Raw genomic sequence first — 22,515 nt, 5'->3', positions numbered from 1 at the left:
AACCGCTTAGAATCGGGTCTAGTCACTTGTTAACAGCTCGGGTCGCGGATTGCTATCCGCTCGGCAATATTCCATCCATATCCGTGATTCGAGCGGGAGTTATTCCTTCGTTTCCGGTCGGCGTTAGTACTTAGGTAGTAGCGAATCCCTAGGCCTAACAAACCCTACCTAACGCCACGCCGGGAAGGACGTTAGGGCTTCCAGGGTCGTGTTGGCCAGATAAGAGGACAAGGGGATTAACCCCCCCCGCCCCCCCCCCCTTGATAAGGGGAGAGCCGACGTTTTTTTTTTGTTTTTTTTTGGATACAGAATCGAGGATCGTGAAAGAGCTAACATTTATCAAACAAACTAATCAAACAAACAAGCAAACAAAGTATATAAAAAGGGGAGCGGCAGACAAGATGGGGAGAGAAGGGGAGGAAGCACACAAACACAACATTTGAGAGCAGGGACATCGGGAGATGTGTGGGAGGGAGAGGGCTTGGGGGGGAGGCAGGATAGGTATAAAACGCAAGGACACCAAGGACTTCCAGGAAAGCAGTTGGTATTTCAAAAAAGTGGATTTGGGGTGAAATTAGCGGGGGTAGAAAAGATCAAGGTTTTGGATTGGGGAAGATAAGAGATGGTGGTGAACAGCTGTTTTAAAGACCTGGAGGGAGGAGTGGGATTGAAGAGAGTGAGGGAGTTTGTTCCAGAGGTGGGAGAAAAGAGGAATGAAGGAGTGAAGGTGAGCAGAGAGTCTTGATTTTGGCAGTTTAACCATAAGAGGGTTGCAGGCAGATCTTGTGCGACCTGTAGGAATATTTGGGGGACAGAGCACAGAGAGAGCTGGGGGGGGGGGGGGGGCTAGGCCGGAGAGGAGTCGGTAGAAGACGGAAAGACCACCAACCTGCCTGCGGTGAGTAAGTGAAAGGCCCTCGGAGATAGCGTCATCGCGGGAGATTCCAATGATTCTGAACGCTTTGGTTTCAACAGCGTGAAGACAAGCTAGGTGTGAGGCAGGAGCACCAGCCCAGAGGGGAGAGCAGTACTCCATTGAGCTGTGGATGAAAGCCTTGTATGTGGTGAGGAGCTCAGGTGTGCCAAGGAAGGACTTCGCACGACGGAGGATGCCCAGTCGGCGACTAGCTTTGGAGGCCAGCTTGGAAATCTGGTTTTCTCAGGAAAGATCATGGCAGATAGTGAGACCCAAAAGCTTGAGTGACAGAACTTCTTGGAGAGGATTATTCAGAAAGTAGATGGGAGGGTTGTCCAGTCGGTCTTTTTGGAGAGACATCGTAAGAGTGTGAGATTTGTCAGGATTGAAAGACATGTGCCACTTGTTTGCCCAGTCTGTGATTTTGTCCAGGTCTGTAGAGAGTGAGGAGGCTGCAGACTGCCGATATGAGGGATGAGGAATGGAGCGGCAGAGAATGGAGTGGCATCAAAGAGATAGAGAGGATTTTCAAGAGAGTCAGAGAGATCATTGATGAAGACCAGAAAAAGCACAGGGCCCAGAACACTGCCTTGGGGAACTCCAGCCTGAACAGGAGGAGGAGATGAGAGAAACCCATTCAGGGCCACACGTTGACTACGACTAGACAGGAAGTCCGCCAGCCATGCGTGGAGACCTGGATACCAAAGGAGGAGAGTTTGGTGAGCAGAGCGGTGTGCCAGACCGTATCGAAGGCACGTGATATGTCGAGGGAGATGAGATCCGCAACAATATATATATATATATATATATATATATATATATACTGTATATATATATATACTGTATATATATATATACTGTATATATATATATACTGTATATATATATATATACTGTATATATATATATATATATATATATATATATATATATATATATATATAATGTATATATATATATATATATATATATATATATATATATATATATATATATAATGTATATATATATATATATATATATATATATATATATATATATATATATAATTGTCGTGTTCACGGCGCTGTGTGAACAGATTAGACCGAAACAGACTTTAACTCCGAGGCATTGCAAATTATGGCGGGAAAAGCTCGCGCGCACACCAGAGGAGGATCACGAGGACCTTACAGCTTTTATTCAAGCAAACGGGTTTATTTCCGAACAAATAACGACCAGGCGAAATGAATTCAATAATAACTATGCACAATGAGGTAAACAATGGTGAAATAAATCCTATAAAAACGAAGGTGCCTGCAGCGGGGGATGAGATGGTCAGGATGAAGGGCAAGGTGATGAGGAGACAGCAGGATGAAAAGGTGAGGTGACAAGCAGGATGATTAAATGGAAATGGAGGAAACATGAGAACAGCTCCAGGGCCAACCAAAGCAGACAGGCAGGATGACCTCCATAAAGCTCTCGTCCTTCTTAATAAGATCAATCTCCTCTGACCTCCCTCAATGTTCCTCACCAAAACGTGAGCTCCACAGCACAATGTTAAGTCCCCTCTCTCTCTGTGTTGTGTCGTAAATTACTCCAAGAATGAGGAATTCAATAATCTCCAATAGTTTTATTCAATCCAACATCGGACGCGCATGTTCCATACAAAATCCTCTCCACACTCCATCCTCTCACCCGGAACTCCTCCTTCTCTTGGCCACGCCCCCTCTAGCGTACATTTTATGCACAACACCACATGTTCCCCTTTCTTTAACCACATGCATACCATAACTCAGTGAACAACAATATATATATACAGTGGTACCTCGGCTTACGAGTTTAATCCGTTCCGTGACGGAGCTCGTAAGCCAAATCGCTCGTAAGTCAAAGCAAATTTTCCCATTCAAATGCATTGAAATGCTATTAATCCGTTCCAGCCTCAAAAAAAAAACACCAATTTTTTTTGTTAGGTGCTTTTAAATAACAAAAATGTACTTTATAAATAACAAATAATGTATAAACAAGCACGACCTCGTATATACTGTACATAATACAAGAGAATGTAAAGAAATAAACTGGTTTTATTAAGCAGAGGAGAAGAGCATGCCAGGTGAGGTGTGCGTGTTGTCGACTTGGCGAGGCAGTACGATCGTACTCCTTCTACGATATGTACGATTTTGAAGCAGAAGGAGTCCATAAAGGCTATAACGCCAGCCAAGGGCGTTACGATTATTTCAAAGCTCCGGACCTCTATCCATGAAGATATGGAGAAGTTGTTGTTTGTGTGGTTGAAGGAGAAGCAGCTCGCAGGAGATACCGTGACCGAGAGCATCATGTGTTTGAAAAGATTGAAACTCGGATATCGAGCACGGACCACGAGGTGTTTTTTCTTTTTTCTTAATCTCGGTTTCAGTGAACTTTTGCTCTGTGCTCACGTGTACTGTACCTGTACCTGTAATGGTACGTCAGAGGATGGCACCTGTTGTCATCATATTAAGTGCAAGATGTTCTGCATCGTAAGTTGGTACACCGTGGTCTTTCGGCGGTGTTTAAGCCGGCCGTCTTGGCTTCTGTCACCATTGGCATTGAGTCTTTCGATGTAGGTAGGTCGTTGTGTGCCGGTGCCTTGGCCGAATTCCTTCATTGCTGCATTGTTAGCTCACCTGGTTTTTTATACCACATCTTTGGTTATCGGACCAGCGAATGACGTCATCTCCTCCAAAGTATGGCTTATTCTCACTTGTCTTGGACGATCTTCTACTTCTAGCCTTCCACCGTGCATTTGGTGTCCACTGTACTTACTGTACAGTGCCTGGTAAAATTGATGTAATGGGTTTTTGACCGTCAACGCCATGAACCGTCATGAACCGTCATGAACCGTCATGAACCGTCATGAACCGTCAACCGCCATGAACCGCCATGAACCGTCAACGCCATGAACCGCTAACACTCAAAAGCCCATTTATCGCGCCTTATAAAGCAAAACGCAAACCGAAAGCCATGCCTCTCAAGCGAGGCGTGCTTCCGTGGTCACGTGATCCACAGGTGTAGCTCATTATACCCGCACGCGCGACACGCTTTGGCGGTCACGTGACCAGCCACTCTGGAGGCGGGGATCCCCGCCGATGACGTCACCGGCTGGAGCAAGGAGATTCCTCGCTCATGTATTTCGACGATTGCGTGTTTTATATCCAAGCAGAGATGCTTTCACGGCAAGATAACCGCGTGACCGGAACCGGAAGCCACAACCGGAAAATTCAAAAAAATAAATTTTTTGAGCTCGTACATCGGATCTCGGCTCGTATCCCAAAGCAACAAACCGCCCGAGCGACGGCTCGTATCCCGAAAAACTCGTACGTTGGGGCACTCGTAAGCCGAGGTACCACTGTATATTGTTGCGGTTCTGAGAATGTACATATTGATTAATAAAGGTTAACGGTTTTGCCCCCATAGTTAGTCCACATGCAACATGTAGGCCACCTTAGAACATTAGTTATGTCATAGTATATGTGTAGAATAAGGCCATGCCCAATAGTGATACCTGCGTTGTGTAAAGAAATCATAAGCTTAGGTCCCGTTCATTTTGCGGCCCACCCTCCAAATCTACCTCGTTGGGCAGCATCCAGTCTGCGCCCCATTTTTGCTATTGCCCCTCGCATAAGGATGCCCAAACCAGCCAAATGCCACGAGGTAGGCCTGGAAAAGGGGGAGGAGCGTGAGGTCGGGCTGTAGCCACGTCAAGCAGACGTCAAGGGTGGGGCCGGTAAGAGCCAACAACCAACCAGGGCTCGATGGGCATGGTTTAAGGGGCGTGGTAGAGCGCGGCTGGCAAATTCGGCAGTGTTCGCTGGGTGGCGCTATAAAAACGCGCACGCAAAGCCCTTCGAGAGGACTGATGAGCGAGGGGCTTTGTAACAGGACTATTGTGCTTTATCAAGAGGACTGAAGCCAAGATTGGTATTGTGAAGGACTCGCTGCATTGACAGGACTTGCTGGGAGAGCGCATTGTATAAGCAAGAACGATTGGAGAGCGCCCTGTATAAAGAACTCGCATCAGTGGCGCATTGTTGAGGAATTCAGCAGGAGAGGCGCTTCGCCATTCGAACTGTTGGCAGCGTATATAGCGCCGGTTCGTTTATTACATACATGGCTGAGCCGCGAAGTAACCGCCAGCCTAGTCTACCTTTCCCCCGATAATTGTCCGATCCACGCCAATGAACCACGAGGAGCGCCTGCCGTCTGTCCTACCATCTTCTTCGCGGTACGATTTGGGGACCCGGAGAACGAGCTGTGGACATCACCCCTGGACCATCAACCCTGACCATCTACATCCCCGTGTGAGTGTGTCTGTGTGTGGGCCCGTTTGTCCAGGGAATAAGGTAAGACTGTTCTTAAGGCTGCACTGTGTTTCTTCTTCTTCGCATCATTGTACAAAGTGTTAATAAACCAATCTGTTCTTCCTTTCCTCTTAATCCGACCGTATTCGTGATTTCTTCCATTGGGTAAGCGTGGCACGATTCAGAACCGCTCGGATCGGGTGTAGTACCTGTTAACGGCCTGGATCATGGCTCGCTATCGCTCGGCGTTTCCACTAAAACCGTGGTTCGGGCGGGGTTATTTCCTTGCTTCCTGGGAGGCGTTGGTAATTAGGTAATAGGAATAATACGGCCTACCACCCTATTCAACGCTGACCGGAAGGAACGTAATAGCCCCGGATCACGTCGGCTAGATAAGAGACAAGGGGATTGATCCCCCTTGGTAAGGAGAAGGCCGGCGTTTGAGATCCGCAACAATTGGTGTCAGGGAAGTGGGATTGGACCCGAAGTGCGCCTAACGCACTCCAAATTACGAGCGGCCGAAATTTTATTCACATCTAAATTAAATTCGTGCCATGGCTAGTCAAGACAGTCGGATGCCGGTGGGGGTAGAAATAAATGAAGAGGAATTAGAAATAACCCAGGACCCCCGGGAAGAATTGGGAGAAATGGAGGACGTGATTGATGAGGGTGCGATGGCAGAGGTAGCAGAAGAAGAACAAAATGGCGGCACCGCGCACATGGCTGCAGTAGCCGAGCCCATGGTGCCAATGGACAAGGACCCTATTTATGGCACAAATATGGGCCTATATGGTAAAATCGGACCATAAAATGGATGCGATGAGTGGGCAAATGGCTGATCAAATGAAGGAAATGGGGGGCCAATTGAAGGATATGGGTGGCCAAATGAAAGAAATGAAAGAGGGGTAAACGGGGTTGGAAAACAGGATGGCCACCGAAGAGAATCAAATGAAAGGAATGAAGGACGGGTTAACGGGGTTGGAAAACAAAATGGGGGACCAATTAAGGGAAATGGGGGATAAATCCACCCGAGAAATAAAACAGATGGGGGATCAATTGGTGGAGGTAAAAAACGGGTTGGAAAGTAAAATGGACGCCCAAAAGAACGAATTGGAACAAATGAGGGTGGTATCTAAGAGGGAAATAGAAGAGATGGGGGAGGACATAAGGCGGGGGTTGAGCGAAGAGGTCGCGGGGGTACGCGATGAGGTAAAGGAGCGCGTGGAGAAAGAGGTGAGAAAGAGTACGGCTAGGTTACAAGGGGGTATAGAGGAGTTGACGCGGGAAGTAGAGAAGCTGACGGTGGGACAGAAAGAGTTAGGGGAGCAAGTGGGTAAGACGTCATGATGCGTCTTAATAATCTCGTCCTTCTTAATTAAGATCTTCTTAATAAGATCTTACCAGATCCATCCATCGGTAAGCTGTGCGCACCAAAATTGGGAGAGCATCACAGTATGGTCAATGGGAATTGGTTTCTGGAACCACATAGTTTAAAGAGGCCAATTGATTGGCAGGGCAAGACCCCGGGTAGTTTAAAGAGTTAATGTTATTAGAGGATAGCTAGGATGAAATCTCTTCGCATCATACACATCCACTCACCAAGGTGACAGGACTCCACACCGGGTTTTGCAAATGTTTGGAATGAAAGACGCATCATGACGGGGTGAGACATTGTGGGTATTCCATCCCTTCCTTCTTGGGAGGGATTGGAAACGAATTTGGTTTAGGGGAGATATGGGAGACAAGACGGTAGAGACGGAATTTGTAAAGTGTAAATGCGGGGAGGGGCAAGGGTAGTGTAGGTTGACATGGGGGGTGACGAACGGCAAGGGACGAGCTTTCTCCGCTCGCTCTCCCGCGCCCCTCATGTTGCATTGCCTTGTATTGTGTGTACCCTTGCGCCCTTTCCCCCGCTAACCTCTGCTTTGTCTTTCCTCCCCACCCATGGACCCATTCTCTTTTGTTGAGGGGAGTGTGCAGGTACCCTGAGCTGTGTGGCTGCACCTTTGCGCTGCACCCTGCTGCCTGTTGTCTGCACCGGTACACCATATGGACCACACGTTCTGTGGCCTGGCACCTTTGCTTGGGCAGACAATTGCTGCAAGCATTATCTTGTGCCCTGCGGACCACTGTTTTAAGTGGCATCAAGCCAAGCAGGTGGACCATAAGATGGCCCTGCAAATCATAAATAAAAAACGGACACGGTTTGTGCACTTTTTATTATTCTGATGTGCCAGGGAAGAAGATCTCCAAGTTTATGGTGGCACACCGAAGACGAAGACACAAGACGCAGCCAAGCAAGCACAAGACATCATGATCTTTGAAATGTGATTGTGCATATTTTTTTTGGGATGGTTATGGTGCATTTTTGATGGTTGTGATGACTGTGCATTTTTGTGCATATTTGGGTATGGTGTATTGGTGCAGTGCATTGTTGTTTCACCTTTTTCAAAATTTCTCTTTTCTTCCCACAAAAGAACAGGTCCTGGGTTGTAGTATTGTAAATAATTAGTAGTCTTGTAAATAACATGCTCCCCACCGGCTTTATGTATAGTTTGAGGATTCTTTCCGTAATTCGGTTAATTGTGGGCGTGAGTCTGTTCGTTCGTACACAACGCAGTAGGTGGGACATATCTAATGTTTAAAACTGTCGCACTCAGGGTGTTAGGTTAAATGTAGAGGGAAACCACACCGAAGTGTCACACTAATTAAAAAGTAGTCCTGACCCTTGTATCAGAACCAGTCGGACTCACTGGTGTGTGGGTCCGGCTCGGGGACGAGCCTGGCGAAGGAGGGGTGCAGTGTTGCGGTTCTCAGAATGTACATATTGATTAATAAAGGTTAACGGTTTTGCCCCCATAGTTAGTCCACATCCAACACGTAGGCCACCTTAGAACATTAGTTATGTCATAGTATATGTGTAGAATAAGGCCATGCCCAATAGTGATACCTGTGTTGTGTAAAGAAATCATAAGCTTAGGTCCCGTTCATTTTGCGGCCCACCCTCCAAATCTACCTCGTTGGGCAGCATCCAGTCTGCGCCCCATTTTTGCTATTGCCCCTCGCATTAGGATGCTCAAACCAGCCAAATGCCACGAGGTAGGCCTGGAAAAGGGGGAGGAGTGTGAGGTCGGGGTGTGGCCACGTCAAGCAGACGTCAAGGGCGGAGCCGGTAAGGGCCAACAACCAACCAGGGCTCGATGGGCATGGCTTAAGGGGCGTGGTAGAGCGCGGCTGGCAAATTCGGGAGGGTTCGCTGGGTGGCGCTATAAAAACGCGCACGCAAAGCCCTTCGAGAGGACTTATTGAGAGGACTGATGAGCGAGGGGCTTTGTAACAGGACTATTGCGCTTTATCAAGAGGACTGAAGCCAAGATTGGTATTGTGAAGGACTCGCTGCATTGACAGGACTTGCTGGGAGAGTGCATTGTATAAGCAAGAACGATTGGAGAGCGCCCTGTATAAAGAACTCGCATCAATGGCGCATTGTTGAGGAATTCGGCGGGAGAGCCGCTTCACCATTCGAACTGTTGGGAGCGCATATAGCGTTGGTTCGTTTATTACATACGCGGCTGAGCCGCGATGTATCCGCCAGCCTAGTCTACCTTTCCCCCGATAATTGTCCGATCAGCGCCAACGAACCACGAGGAGCGCCTGCCGTCTGTCCTACCATCTTCTTCGCGGTATGAGTCGGGGACCCGGAGAACGAGCTGTGGACATCACCCCTGGACCATCAACCCTGACCATCTACATCCCCGTGTGAGTGTGTCTGTGTGTGTGGGCCCATTTGTCCAGGGAATAAGTCAAGACTGTTCTTAAGGCTGTACTGTGTTTCTTCTTCTTCGCATCATTGTACAAAGTGTTAATAAACCAATCTGTTCTTCCTTTCTTCTTAATCCGACCGTATTAGTGATTTCTTCCATTGGGTAAGTGTGGCACGATTCAGAACCGCTCGGATCGGGTGTAGTACCTGTTAACGGCCCGGATCACGGCTCGCTATCGTCCGGCGTTTCCACTAACACCGTGGTTCGGGTGGAGTTATTTCCTTGCTTCCCGGGAGGCGTTGGTAATTAGGTAATAGGAATAATTCGGCCTACCACCCTATTCAACACTGACCAGAAGGAACGTAATAGCCCCGGATCACGTCGGCTAGATAAGAGACAAGGGGATTAATCCCCCCTTGGTAAGGGGAAGGCCGACGTTTGAGAGCCGCAACAATATATATATATATATATTCAACTAGAAAATGAAATGTAGTAATGCCACAGCGTGAATTAACCATAAAACAAGCAATAATAGACATGGCAACAGTTTATCATAGCTTCTTTTTCTTACTCTCCAAGAACTTTAGATTACATCATCACATAATCTCGTGTCCAGACTGGAGGTTTGCGAACTCTGGCATCCCGGCCGACCGGCACAGGTTCTGATGTGTCTTGAGCTGGTGGTGCAGTGATGCCAGGAAGGAGTGGTTCCTCGGTATCGTCTTTCATTCCCTTGACAGGCAGATGCTAAATGAGAAGCATTCCAGATCCATCCATCGGACAGTTTGTACATGTGAGATCCTCTTCGCTCCATAACTTGGAGAGGCGCTGAAAATTTAGATTGTCTCTTTTGGAGGATGCCAGGTTTCCTCACTCGGAGAAGGAGCCACATTCAAAGTTCACATCCTTTGCCCCCCGCCATTTGTCAGTGTACGCCTTTTGCTTGTTCTGCTTCTCTTGTACTGTGAGTGCTGTGTCTTTGCGTGATGGTGTGTTGGCCTTTGGCATCTGTAATCCAGATACATGAAGCTTGGTGTGCATCTCTCTCCCATGAAGCAGTTCAGCAGGTGATCGCTGTGTTGTGGCATGTCGGGTTGCCCGGTATGTTTGAAGAAAGTCCGTTGTAACAGTCTTTCCCCTCGATGTTAGCGATGAGCAAGCTTTCTTTTAAGCTTCGATTGAATCGTTCTATTTCTCCATTCACTTGCGGGTCATAGACTGCTGACATTCTGTGAGTAATGTCTCTGTCTTTCAGAAAGGTTTCAAATTCCCGAGAGGTGAATTGTGAACCATTGTCGGATATCAACCGTTTTGGGTTACCTTCTCTGCTGAAGACAGTTGACAGGAACTTGATCACTGTGGTGGAAGTGACCGGGGAGGTGAAGGCAATTTCTGGCCATTTGCTAAAGTAATCGTTGAGTGTGAAAGCGAAACGACAGTCCAGTGGTGCAGAATTGAAGGGCCCCACTATGTTGATTGCCAGTTTATCCCAAGCTGTGTCGGGATAAGGAACCGGCTGCAGTGGTGATGCATGTGTCACAGCTATCTTGCCGTGCTGCTGACAAGTAATGCAAGCTTTGATTGTGGACTCTACGTGCGCGTCCATTCCCGGCCACCAGTACAGATCCCTGAACTGCTGCTTTGTCCTCACTATGCCCTGGTGAGTATCATGCGCTGATTTGATGAAATGTGGTTGTAGTGCATCCGGGCCAAGAAGGTGGTGAGTACCTCTCATCACGCAGTCCTCCTTTAATGACAGTTCACTTTGCAATCTGAAGTAAGGAAGGAGATCAGGATCCAGGCCTTTCAACATTTTCAGCCAGCGCTTTGTAAGCATTTCCCGCAGCATTTAACAGGGCAGGAAATAGAGGCAATTTTGAATTCTTCAGCTGTCATGGCAGTGAGGGTTGATGTGAGCGTGACAACCTCAACATCATCCTCCAGGCTTGGCTCTGAACTAGGCAGTGGCAGGTGAGACAAGCAATCAGCTGTTACATTTTCAGAGCCAGGCTTGTACTAAATGTCATAATTAAATGACAGAAGCCATGCGGACCATCTGGCCACGCGCATTCCAGCTCTTCCCAATCCTTTTGTGGAAAGTAGTGTCGTGAGAGGACTGTGGTCAGTGCGTAATGTGAAATGTCTGCCCCAGAGATAGGTCCTCCACTTCTCTGTCACCCACACGCATCCAAGCGCTTTCTTTTCCCCCGTGGAATAGTTTCTTTCTGATTCAGTCAACGTTCGGGAGGCAAATGCGATGGTTTTCTCTGTTTTGTCAGCATGGATTTGCGTTAGGACCGCTCCAAGACCATAATCAGAAGCATCAGTTGTCACTATGGTGTATAGCTCTGGATCAAAAAGAGCGAGACCTGGACTACTGACAATCAGTTTTTAACTGAGTCAAAACTTTGCTGTGCATTGACTGACCAGAAGAAGGTGGATGGTCCCGTTAGTAATTCTCTCAGAGGTTCCACGCCCGATGCATAGTTAGGGATGAACTTTGCATACCATGACGTGAGTCCGAGAAAAGAGCGTAAACTCTGCACGTCTTTCAGTGGGGGTGCTTGTGACACCGCAACAACATGAGCAGGGTCAGGTTTCAGTCCTGCGTGTGACACTACATGTCCTAAAAATGACAACTCCGTCTATCTGAAGTAGCATTTTGAAAGGTTCAGTTTCAGCCCAGCTGCATCGATGCATTGTAGTACCTCTCTGAGGTGTTTGTCATGTGCTTCGGGAGTCCCTCCAGAAACGATTACATCATCTAGGTAACACCGAGCTCTGGCCTGCTTTTTAAAAAATGGCAGACATCATCCTCTGGAAACAACTGTGTGCTGAAGCGAGCCCGTAAGGGATTCGTTTGGCGCGAAATAGTCCCTCGTGCGTATTGAAGGCAGTGAGGTGGGCCCTGCTGTGCTCATGCAATACAACCTGGTGGTACACACTTTGCAGATCCAGTGTGGAGAAAAGTGTGCTGCCTCGCAGCTCGGCAAACATTTCCTCCATATACGGAAGAGGATATCCATCAATCACCACCGATTTATTTGGTTCTCTTAAATCCACACACAGACGAATGCCTCCATTTTTCTTCATTGTCACTACAATTGGTGAAACCCACTCTGAAGATTCAATTGGCTCAATTACATCCAATTTAACGAGCTTTTTCAGGTCATGAGAAACAGCATCTCTCACAGATAAAGGCGAGCGGCGCAGCTTTTTCTGGACTGGAGTTTTTATTGGGTCGTATTTTAGCAAGATGAGTAAATCCCTTTGCACAGCCCAGGGTGTTGTCCTTGCTGTCACCTGTAACATTTGTGACTGGAGTTTGATTTTCCCTGTTATGGGTGGTAGAAGTGATGCGACCATTCAGTAATTGCATGTCAAGTACAGCAACCAGGTCTCTGCCCAGAATGGCAGTGCCGCTCCGCACTATGTAAAATTCAGCAGATGCACATTAATTCTCAAAAACAATGGCATGCAGGCAACCACGCACAGGAATCGGGTTTCTCAGGTAGCTAACCAGGTGTAGTTTTGGCTCAGTCAGTGAGATCTTATTGAAACATTGCATGTCGACAGATTCAGGAAGTATGGATGCTGCCGAGCCTGTATCGAACATCAGTTCACTGTCCATCAGCTCTCCCACAGCAGCAGTAACTTGTACAGTGCACATTATCTTATCAGCATCTCGAGTCCTATTGTCCACACTCAACACATTCATGTCAGGCACAGTCACTTTGTGAACCTATTTAGCACCCCAGCATACTTCAGCAAAATGTCCTCTCTTTTTGCAGCTGTTGCACTGGGCTTCCTTTGCTGGGTATCCATAGTAATTAGCTGTGTGGTTTACAGAACCGCATCTATAACACGTCTTCCCTTGAGCCGGTGGGGTTCGCTGATCTGAAATACCTCTCCCAGTGAGTCTAAAGGGTCTTTTGCTGCTCTGCGAATCCTGTGTCTGCACAGGCTGTATGTATGGCCTGTATGGCGCGAGCATTCCCTTGGCCTATTATATTGGCCTCCGCCATTGCCCACTCAGTCTGTTTAGCGATGGTTATAGCTTGCTGTAATGTCAGTCCCATTTCTAGCACTAACCTTTATCTAATGCGAGGTGAATTTGTTTCCTCGACAAGCTGGTCCCGGATCATTTTGTCTGCCAGCTCTCCAAACTCACATTTGACGACCCTTAATGAAGCAATGTATTGTTCCGTGGATTCGCCATTTTCCTGACCACTTTGACAAAATTTATATTGTTCTGCCATGCCACGACATTAACTCTTGGGACAAAACAATTCCTCAAGGCCGCAAGTGCAGTCTTATAGCTATTATCAGCTACTGTTAATATATAGAAGAGTCTCTGATCTTCGGTGCCTAAGCAATGTATCAAAAGTGCGTGCTTTCTCACATCAGCACGTGTAGTCTCCTGTATCGCCAGCACGTCCAGGCCATAAAATGCATCAAAGGGCCACCCGGGTTTTGCAGAAAGGGTGTTGGTGGATTCAAGTTCAATCCCATCCTCGTCGCCAGTTTGTTGTCGTAAAGTTCTCCAAGAATGAGGAATTCAATAATCTCAAATAGTTTTATTCAACCCAACATCGGATGCACGTTCCACACAAAATCCTCTCCACACTCTGTCCTCTCACCTGTACCTCCTCCTCCTCTTGGCCACACCCCCTCTAGTGTACATTCTATGCACAACACCACACTCTCTCACTGTTAATTCTCCTCACTGAACCAAGAGCTCCTCTGTGTAATGTTCCCGCCCCTCCAGGCTCCTCCCCATTCTCTGAAATCTCTCGCAATCCTTTTAGAACTGTTCTCGCTCAGTCCTCCTCAGATCTCACCAATCCGCAGTTCTCTTCAACAAAACAAGCTCTCCTCAAATCCTATGCAGTTTCACCACAGGACTGTTCCCGCTTCTTTTAGCACACAGAACCGAGAGCTCTGGCTCCTCCCTCATCTCCCTTGACAACCCTCCGCCCCTCTAGGCATTGGGCTCCACCTCCTTCTCTCAGACAATCATAGCTCTGCCACCCTCTCTCCTTGCTCAGCAGAATCCCATTGCTTTCTGCTTCGTTCTTATGGGCTGGTGCAAACTCTGTTCTATAGAGATGTCACCCGGCACGAGCGATGGATGTTTACATGAGGTTTAACACACATTTCCTTAACTTTAATCCTTTCTATCTTATCACAAACATGACCCTCCATATAGTGCTCATTCAAACACAATCCTTAAGTTAACAGGTCCCTACATCCTTGCATCGAGATTTGCTTCCTACTCGTACATGGTCCATACTATTCTATACAGTTCCATCTCTTCTAATGTAATCTCTAATCCCCCCTGCCCCCCACAAACATAACAATATTTTATATATAGTCAGACACCAACCACAGAATAGATCTGCTTTGAATTGCTGCAATGGATCCATTGTCATAATATTCATCGTTTAACATCAAACTCATCCTTCCACATCAAATTCATCCTTCCATGTCAAATTCATCCAGCTGCATCAAATTCTTCTTTTTACTTGAATTTGTCTTTCCACTGCATCAAATTCGTCTTTCTGCATCAAATTCATTATTCAATATCAAATGCATCTTTCCACATCAAATTATTTCTTCAATATCAGATTGGTCTTTCCACATCAAATTTGTTCTTCAACATCAAAATTGTTTTTCCACAAAAATTATTCAATATCAAATTCGTTCTTCGATAACAAAATCATCTTTCCGCGTTATATTTATTGCTCAGTATCAAATTAATCTTTCTGCATCAAATTCATTCTTTGATATGAAATTCGTTTTTCTGCATCAAATTAGTCTTTCGGCATCAAATTTGTCGTTCCGCATCAAATGTATTCCTTTGTATCAAATTTGTCTTTCTGCATAAAATTCATTCCTCAATATCAAGTTCGTTTATCCGCATCGATTTTCATCCTTTCGCATCAAATGCATTCCTCGATATCAAATTCATATTTCCACATCAAATTCATTCTTCGATATCAAATTCATCCTTTCCACATTAAATTTGTCTTTCCACATTCAATTTGTCTTTCCACATTAAATTTGTCTTTCCACATCAAATTTGTCCGTTCACTCGAATTCGTCATTCCACATCAAATGTGTGTGTTCCATAATCAGATTTTTCCTTTCGCATCAAATTCGGATTAAATTGCCGATGGGAGACGCCGACGCCGATTAGCAGAAACGAGGAACAATTAATTGTATAGGCGAGGAGCATTCAAAAAGTTATCGGAGCGATGCACTCGGAATAGTCCAAGACGCACACCAACCTTTGTATATTCCCATTTTCGTTTAACATATATAAAAGTGCATCGATTTGGTAGGAAGAAAGTATTTCCTTGTATCTTGATGTTGAAAAATAAAAACGTTAAAGTTGCCGTTTCTTGGACGATCTCTCGTTCCGAGAACATTCTGAACATACCTGGTAATTGTCGTGCCTTCATCGACCAATGCAGCGCACTTGGACGCCGCTCAAGGTAAGATTTTCTGTAATTGCGATAACGTACTTGCGTGTTCATAAAAAAAAAATCGGAGGGAGGGAACACGAAACCTTAGGGAGAGGGGGGAGGGGGTGATAGAGGGAGGGAGGGGTGCATGAGGAGCGCACAACGCTGGCTTCTGTGCGTGAAGCTTGCTCGCTCCTCGTTTTTAATACTCTTCGTTATTCCTTTCCCACGTGCCTTCTATACGAAAAAAAATCTTTCTCGTGGTCTTGGCGATGTAGTGAAGACCTCGTGGGCAGGGTGGGGGTGGGGGAATACCCCAAACAATTGGAGGGAGCCACGAAGCAGACCCGGAGGGAAAATCCAAACCGGTGGTCTCTGTATCGCTGTACATACGATTTTCTGGATCGCGGAGGAAACTTCGGGCCTCGCTCGATGGCTCGAACACGCGAAAGCGGATGAGAAAGAGAGGGTCTTTGGGGGATCGACCGCATGCCAGCGAGGTGAGTACCCTGAAGCGCGCGGGTAAGGCTACCTGGTTAGACCTTCAACCCGTGCGACGTTCGGTGCCGATCGGGTCGTGATGACTGCGAAGGATTACGTCGTGAACCTGGAACGTGGAGGGGGCAATGGCGCTTCTTAGTGGAGGAGGGACCAAAGGTCTATGTATGTGTGTGTGTGTGTGTGTGTGTGTGTGTGTGTGTGTGTGTGTGTGTGTGTGTGTGTGTGTGTGTGTGTGTGTGTGTGTGTGTGTGTATATATATATGGATATTTGTATATGTATCTGTGCAGTGTCTGTCTTGACTTGTCACTGAACTACTACCTCAAACTTTTGTGAAATCGTACCAAACTTCTGGTATGCACCTACCTCTCCCTTGTGCATGTCCTAAGGGTATTTGTTTGAAATTTTTGGGAAAAAAAAACTTTTGGGGGGGGGGGGGGCATAAAAATAAAAATATTTTTCAACTTAAATCTTCAACTTCAATTGTTTATAAAATGTAATATCACGTATATTACAATTACATTTGAACAAAGTAATTGTTTGTAATATGATTGGTGTAAACCATGAAAAAACAGCAACTCAGGTACAGTCATCGATCTCTCTATATCTACATATCTGGGCAGTGTCTGTGTTGTCAATGAACTACTCCCTCAAACTTTTGTTTCTGTGGTGGTGAGGTTTTTAAAATAACGTGGTGGTGAGGTGTTTTGAATTACATGGTGCTGTGGTGTTTTGAATTACTTGGTGCTGTGGTGTTTTGAATTTCATGGTGCTGTGGTGTTTTGAATTACTTGGTGCTGTGGTGTTTTGAATTACGTGGTGCTGTGGTGTTTTGAATTACTTGGTGGTGACGTGCTTTGAATTTCGTGGTGGTGAGGTGTTTTGAATTACATGGTGCTGTGGTGTTTTGAATTACTTGGTGCTGTGGTGTTTTGAATTACTTGGTGCTGTGGTGTTTTGAATTACTTGGTGCTGTGGTGTTTTGAATTACGTGGTGCTGTGGTGTTTTGAATTACTTGGTGGTGACGTGCTTTGAATTTCGTGGTGGTGAGGTGTTTTGAATTTCATGGTGCTGTGGTGTTTTGAATTTCATGGTGCTGTGGTGTTTTGAATTACGTGGTGCTGTGGTGTTTTGAATTACTTGGTGCTGTGGTGTTTTGAATTACGTGGTGCTGTGGTGTTTTGAATTACTTGGTGGTGACGTGCTTTGAATTTCGTGGTGGTGAGGTGTTTTGAATTTCATGGTGCTGTGGTGTTTTGAATTTCATGGTGCTGTGGTGTTTTGAATTACGTGGTGCTGTGGTGTTTTGAATTACTTGGTGCTGTGGTGTTTTGAATTACGTGGTGCTGTGGTGTTTTGAATTACTTGGTGGTGACGTGCTTTGAATTTCGTGGTGGTGAGGTGTTTTGAATTTCATGGTGCTGTGGTGTTTTGAATTTCATGGTGCTGTGGTGTTTTGAATTACGTGGTGCTGTGGTGTTTTGAATTACTTGGTGCTGTGGTGTTTTGAATTACGTGGTGCTGTGGTGTTTTGAATTACTTGGTGGTGACGTGCTTTGAATTTCGTGGTGGTGAGGTGTTTTGAATTTCATGGTGCTGTGGTGTTTTGAATTTCATGGTGCTGTGGTGTTTTGAATTACGTGGTGGTGAGGTGTTTTTAATTACATGGTGCTGTGGTGTTTTGAATTTCATGGTGCTGTGGTGTTTTGAATTTCATGGTGCTGTGGTGTTTTGAATTACGTGGTGGTGAGGTGTTTTTACTTACATGGTGCTGTGGTGTTTTTAATTACATGGTGCTGTGGTGTTTTTAATTACGTGGTGCTGTGGTGTTTTTAATTACATGGTGCTGTGGTGTTTTTAATTACGTGGTGGTGAGGTGTTTTTAATTACATGGTGCTGTGGTGTTTTTAATTACGTGGTGGTGAGGTGTTTTTAATTACGTGGTAGTGAGGTGTTTTTAATTATGTGGTGGTGAGGTGTTTTTAATTACATGGTGCTGTGGTGTTTTTAATTACGTGGTGGTGAGGTGTTTTTAATTACATGGTGCTGTGGTGTTTTTAATTACATGGTGGTGAGGTGTTTTTAATTATGTGGTAGTGAGGTGTTTTTAATTATGTGGTGGTGAGGTGTTTTTAATTACATGGTGCTGTGGTGTTTTTAATTACGTGGTGGTGAGGTGTTTTGAATTACGTGGTGGTGAGGTGTTTTGAATTACGTGGTGGTGAGGTGTTTTGAATTACGTGGTGGTGAGGTGTTTTTAATTATGTGGTGGTGAGGTGTTTTGAATTATGTAGTGGTGAGGTGTTTTTAATTACGTGGTGGTGAGGTATTTTTAATTACGTGGTGGTGAGGTATTTTTAATTACGTGGTGGTGAGGTGTTTTGAATTACGTGGTGGTGAGGTGTTTTTAATTACATGGTTGTGAGGTGTTTTTTATTACGTGGTGGTGAGGTGTTTTTAATTACGTGGTGGTGAGGTATTTTTAATTACATGGTGGTGAGGTGTTTTTAATTACGTGGTGGTGAGGTGTTTTGAATTACGTGGTGGTGAGGTGTTTTTAATTACGTGGTGGTGAGGTGTTTTGAATTACGTGGTGGTGAGGTGTTTTTAATTACGTGGTGGTGAGGTGTTTTGAATTACGTGGTGGTGAGGTGTTTTTAATTACATGGTTGTGAGTTGTTTTTTATTACGTGGTTGTGAGGTATTTTTAATGACGTGGTGGTGAGGTGTTTTTAATTACGTGGTGGTGAGGTGTTTTAAATTACTTAGTGGTGAGGTGTTTTTAATTAGGTGGTGGTGACGTGTTTTGAATTACGTTGTGGTGAGGTGTAATCATCCCAAATTTCCAGTCTGCACCTACCCCTCCCCAATGTATGTGCTGAGAGTTCTTTTTTTCTTTCTTTCTTTTTTCTTTAAACTTAAATTGCTTATAAAAATATATCTCAAACACTACAAATACATTTGTGCAAAATAATTGTTTGTATTATGATTGGTGTAAATCATGACAACACAGCAACTCGGGTACAGTCCTCAGTTAAAACAAGCCCGTTCCTTTTTCAGCGCCACGTTGTGAGGTGAGCACAGCGAGCCGAGCCAAGCTAGTGTATATATATATATATATATATATATATATATATATATATATATATATATGTATATATATTAGAAAAATAGGGGCAATACCCCCTGGGCACTCACCTGGTAGAATAAAGCAGTATACTACAGCGAGCAAAGGAACTTATTTATTTACAGCGAGGAACTACAGCGAGTAAAGGAACTCCACATATATATTATTTTATTTTAAATATGGATATGGATTATATATATATATATATATATATATATATATATATATATATATATATATATATATATATATATATTATGAGTTGAACAGAGATCACCTTTTGACTAAACTCCAATATTGAAGGTCCACCAAAGACAAAGTGAAATGCGAAAAGAGGTTGAGAAGGCAGTTCGGTGAGGTTTGTTCGAAATGGTGGTGGCCTCTCCCCCTGTGGTTATTTCCGGTTGTGCTGCCGCCTGTAGAGATGTTGGGTGAGCGGAATTCCACGCTTTGGTACATTCTGGATCTATTGAAGCTCCGAAGATGTCAACAGGTGACGTCTCACGTGTGTCTCACCTTCCCCAAGATGCGCAACCATTATTAATCCTCACGGAATTGCTTGTACCTGTACATTCAGCCGAGATCCTTCGTGCGGGCATTTCAGGTGTAGAAAAGGAATTAATAAAAATTTTCAGTGACTTGTGCAACTTGTTAGATGGTTCCGTGTAAGTTGCTCAAATGCATACAGGTAGCCGATTGATTGTGTAAGGCGATGTTGAATACCTGGTGAAAGCACACCTGGATACAGCTTGGAATGAGCGACCGCCTGTTGTTGTTGTAGTGACCCTCGGTCGGTGTATAAGCTGAGAGCGTTGTATTGATAATAATTATTACACGACCCGTGTGGTCGTGTCCACCCATATTTGTTTGCGGTGCGTGACCCCAACCCTCCCCCCTAAACGGAGCTCACTCTCCCTCCTCCACACCTTTTCTCCTTCCATGAGCTAGCTTTCCTGCGGAAGTTCACACAAAGGATTGAATATATTTCCGCTCTCTCTCTCTCCTTTCCCTCCTCCAATATAAATTTTTAACTGTTTATTTTCCATATAACATTCTGACTTTATCCGATACAATCAGTCAGATTGCCCTTGGTACACCGGTTGACCTCAACGACGATGCACAGCCACTGGGGTCAGCCAGGCCATCACGACCATGTGACCAATGGCCTATGGAATGGATGTCCTTATCCAAAGGTTCTTCGCTCATTGGCTATCCCAGTTTTAAGAGCTCAAAATAGTGAGAATATATTTTAATTTTAAGAGTATCTTTCTTTTATTGTCTTTATTTTTAAAATTTTATTATTTCATTCAAAATTCAATAACTTTTATAACTTTAATAAAAATTTTATAAATTATATTATCTTTCTTTTTATTTCTTCTTTCCTGGAAGTTCTAGCGGTGTCCATGTGTTTTATACCTCTCCCACCCACCCCCCCCCCTTCCCATGTCTCCTCCCCCCAAGCCCTCGCCCTTCCACAGATCTCCCGATATCCCTGCTCTCAAATGTTGGCCTTGTGTGCTTCCCCCTCTCTCCCCATCTTGTCTCCCGCTCCCTTTATCTTATGTTTTATGTGTCAGTTTGTCTTTTTGTGATTAATGTTAGCTCTTACACGAGCCTTCATCTTGTATACAAAAAAAAAAAAAATCCACTCTCCCTTTACCTCCACACTCCCTTTACCTCCACTGTCCCTTTACCTCCACTCTCCCTTTACCTCCACTCTCCCTTTACCTCCACTCTCCCTTTACCTCCACTCTCCCTTTACCTCCACTCTCCCTTTACCTCCACTCTCCCTTTACCTCCACTCTCCCTTTACCTCCACTCTCCCTTTACCTCCACTCTCCCTTTACCTCCATTCTCCCTTTACCTCCACTCTCCCTTTACCTCCACTCTCCCTTTACCTCCACTCTCCCTTTACCTCCATTCTCCCTTTACCTCCACTCTCCCTTTACCTCCACTCTCCCTTTACCTCCACTCTCCCTTTACCTCCACTCTCCCTTTACCTCCACTCTCCCTTTACCTCCATTCTCCCTTTACCTCCACTCTCCCTTTACCTCCACTCTCCCTTTACCTCCACTCTCCCTTTACCTCCACTCTCCCTTTACCTCCATTCTCCCTTTACCTCCACTCTCCCTTTACCTCCACTCTCCCTTTACCTCCATTCTCCCTTTACCTCCACTCTCCCTTTACCTCCACTCTCCCTTTACCTCCACTCTCCCTTTACCTCCACTCTCCCTTTACCTCCACTCTCCCTTTACCTCCACTCTCCCTTTACCTCCACTCTCCCTTTACCTCCACTCTCCCTTTACCTCCACTCTACCTAAACCCCAACCCTCCCTTATCTGTTATTCATATCCTCACCCTCATCTCGTTTTTATCTTACCTCGAACGTAGTTCCGGGGAGCTTATGGAATGGCATGTCATCCGTCTGTCTGTCCGTCCGTCAGTAAACTCTTGCAACTTCTCGGAAACTGCTGATATGGGATTGTGACCAAACTTGGCGACAATGATATCTGATGTTGCAACTCAAATTTGTTCACGACATTAAAATTTGGGGTCGAAGGGAATCTACTGAGTGTCAAAGTGGGTTCACGTTTGATCCCTTCCCCAAAATAGGTATTTGCTTTCTTCTCAGAAAATACACATGCGATTCTGAAGGAACTTGACCACAACTTTCCATTCATCACCTGCGATATACCAAAGTTTGTTCACGCCATTAAAAAAAATCGAGGTCTGAGGGGTCTACAGGAGGGTGGGAGGTTTTTTTTGATACCAAAATAAGGTTTGATACCAAAATAAGGTTTTTTTTTGGTTTGCTTGGTTAAAGTCCCATGATTATGTTAGTATGATTCTACATGCTGCCCTGTGTCTCAGCAACCATTGATATTGGTTTAAAACACCGTGATACTGTTTAAGTTCCTTTACTCGCTGTAGTATACTGCTTTATTCTACCAGGTGAGTGCCCAGGGGGTATTGCCCCTATTTTTAAAATAAGTTTTCATTGTGTAAATGTATGCACCCCCTCTCTTTTGCGTATGTAATACGTAGATGCCCTGTTACTTAAAAAGATGAACCAAAAGAGGTGCATATGTAATACGTAGACGCCCTCTTACTTAAAAAGATGAACCAAAAGAGGTGCATATGTAATATGTAGATGCCTCTTACTTAAAAAGATGAACCAAAAGAGGTGCATATGTAATACGTAGATGCCCTGTTACTTAAAAAGATGAACCAAAAGAGGTGCATATGTAATACGTAGATGCCCTGTTACTTAAAAAGATGAACCAAAAGAGGTGCATATGTAATATGTAGATGCCCTCTTACTTAAAAAGATGAACCAAAAGAGGTGCATATGTAATACGTAGATGCCCTGTTACTTAAAAAGATGAACCAAAAGAGGTGCATATGTAATACGTAGATGCCCTCTT

The 22,515-nt window shown here is 45.1% G+C and overlaps 2 protein-coding genes across 2 annotated transcripts in view; one reads left to right on the top strand and one right to left on the bottom strand.

The window, feature by feature from the left end:
- The window catches only part of LOC137425091 (uncharacterized), an 891,893-nt gene that overhangs the window by 330,051 nt on the left and 539,327 nt on the right, over nucleotides 1-22,515 (bottom strand). The window lies entirely within an intron of this gene.
- Nucleotides 15,713-22,515, top strand: part of LOC137411902 (uncharacterized) — an 89,428-nt gene continuing 82,625 nt past the window's right edge. The window contains exon 1 of the mRNA XM_068097183.2: nucleotides 15,713-15,963. The gene's annotated coding sequence lies outside the window, so the exon portion shown is untranslated. The remainder of the gene's footprint in view (nucleotides 15,964-22,515) is intronic.

Source organism: Myxine glutinosa, chromosome 1 (genome assembly GCF_964187855.1).
Source record: "Myxine glutinosa chromosome 1, kmMyxGlut1.1, whole genome shotgun sequence".
Lineage (NCBI taxonomy): Eukaryota > Metazoa > Chordata > Myxini > Myxiniformes > Myxinidae > Myxine > Myxine glutinosa.
The sequence above is the reverse complement of the archived record's forward strand: the minus strand, read 5'-3'. Positions and strand labels throughout refer to the sequence as shown.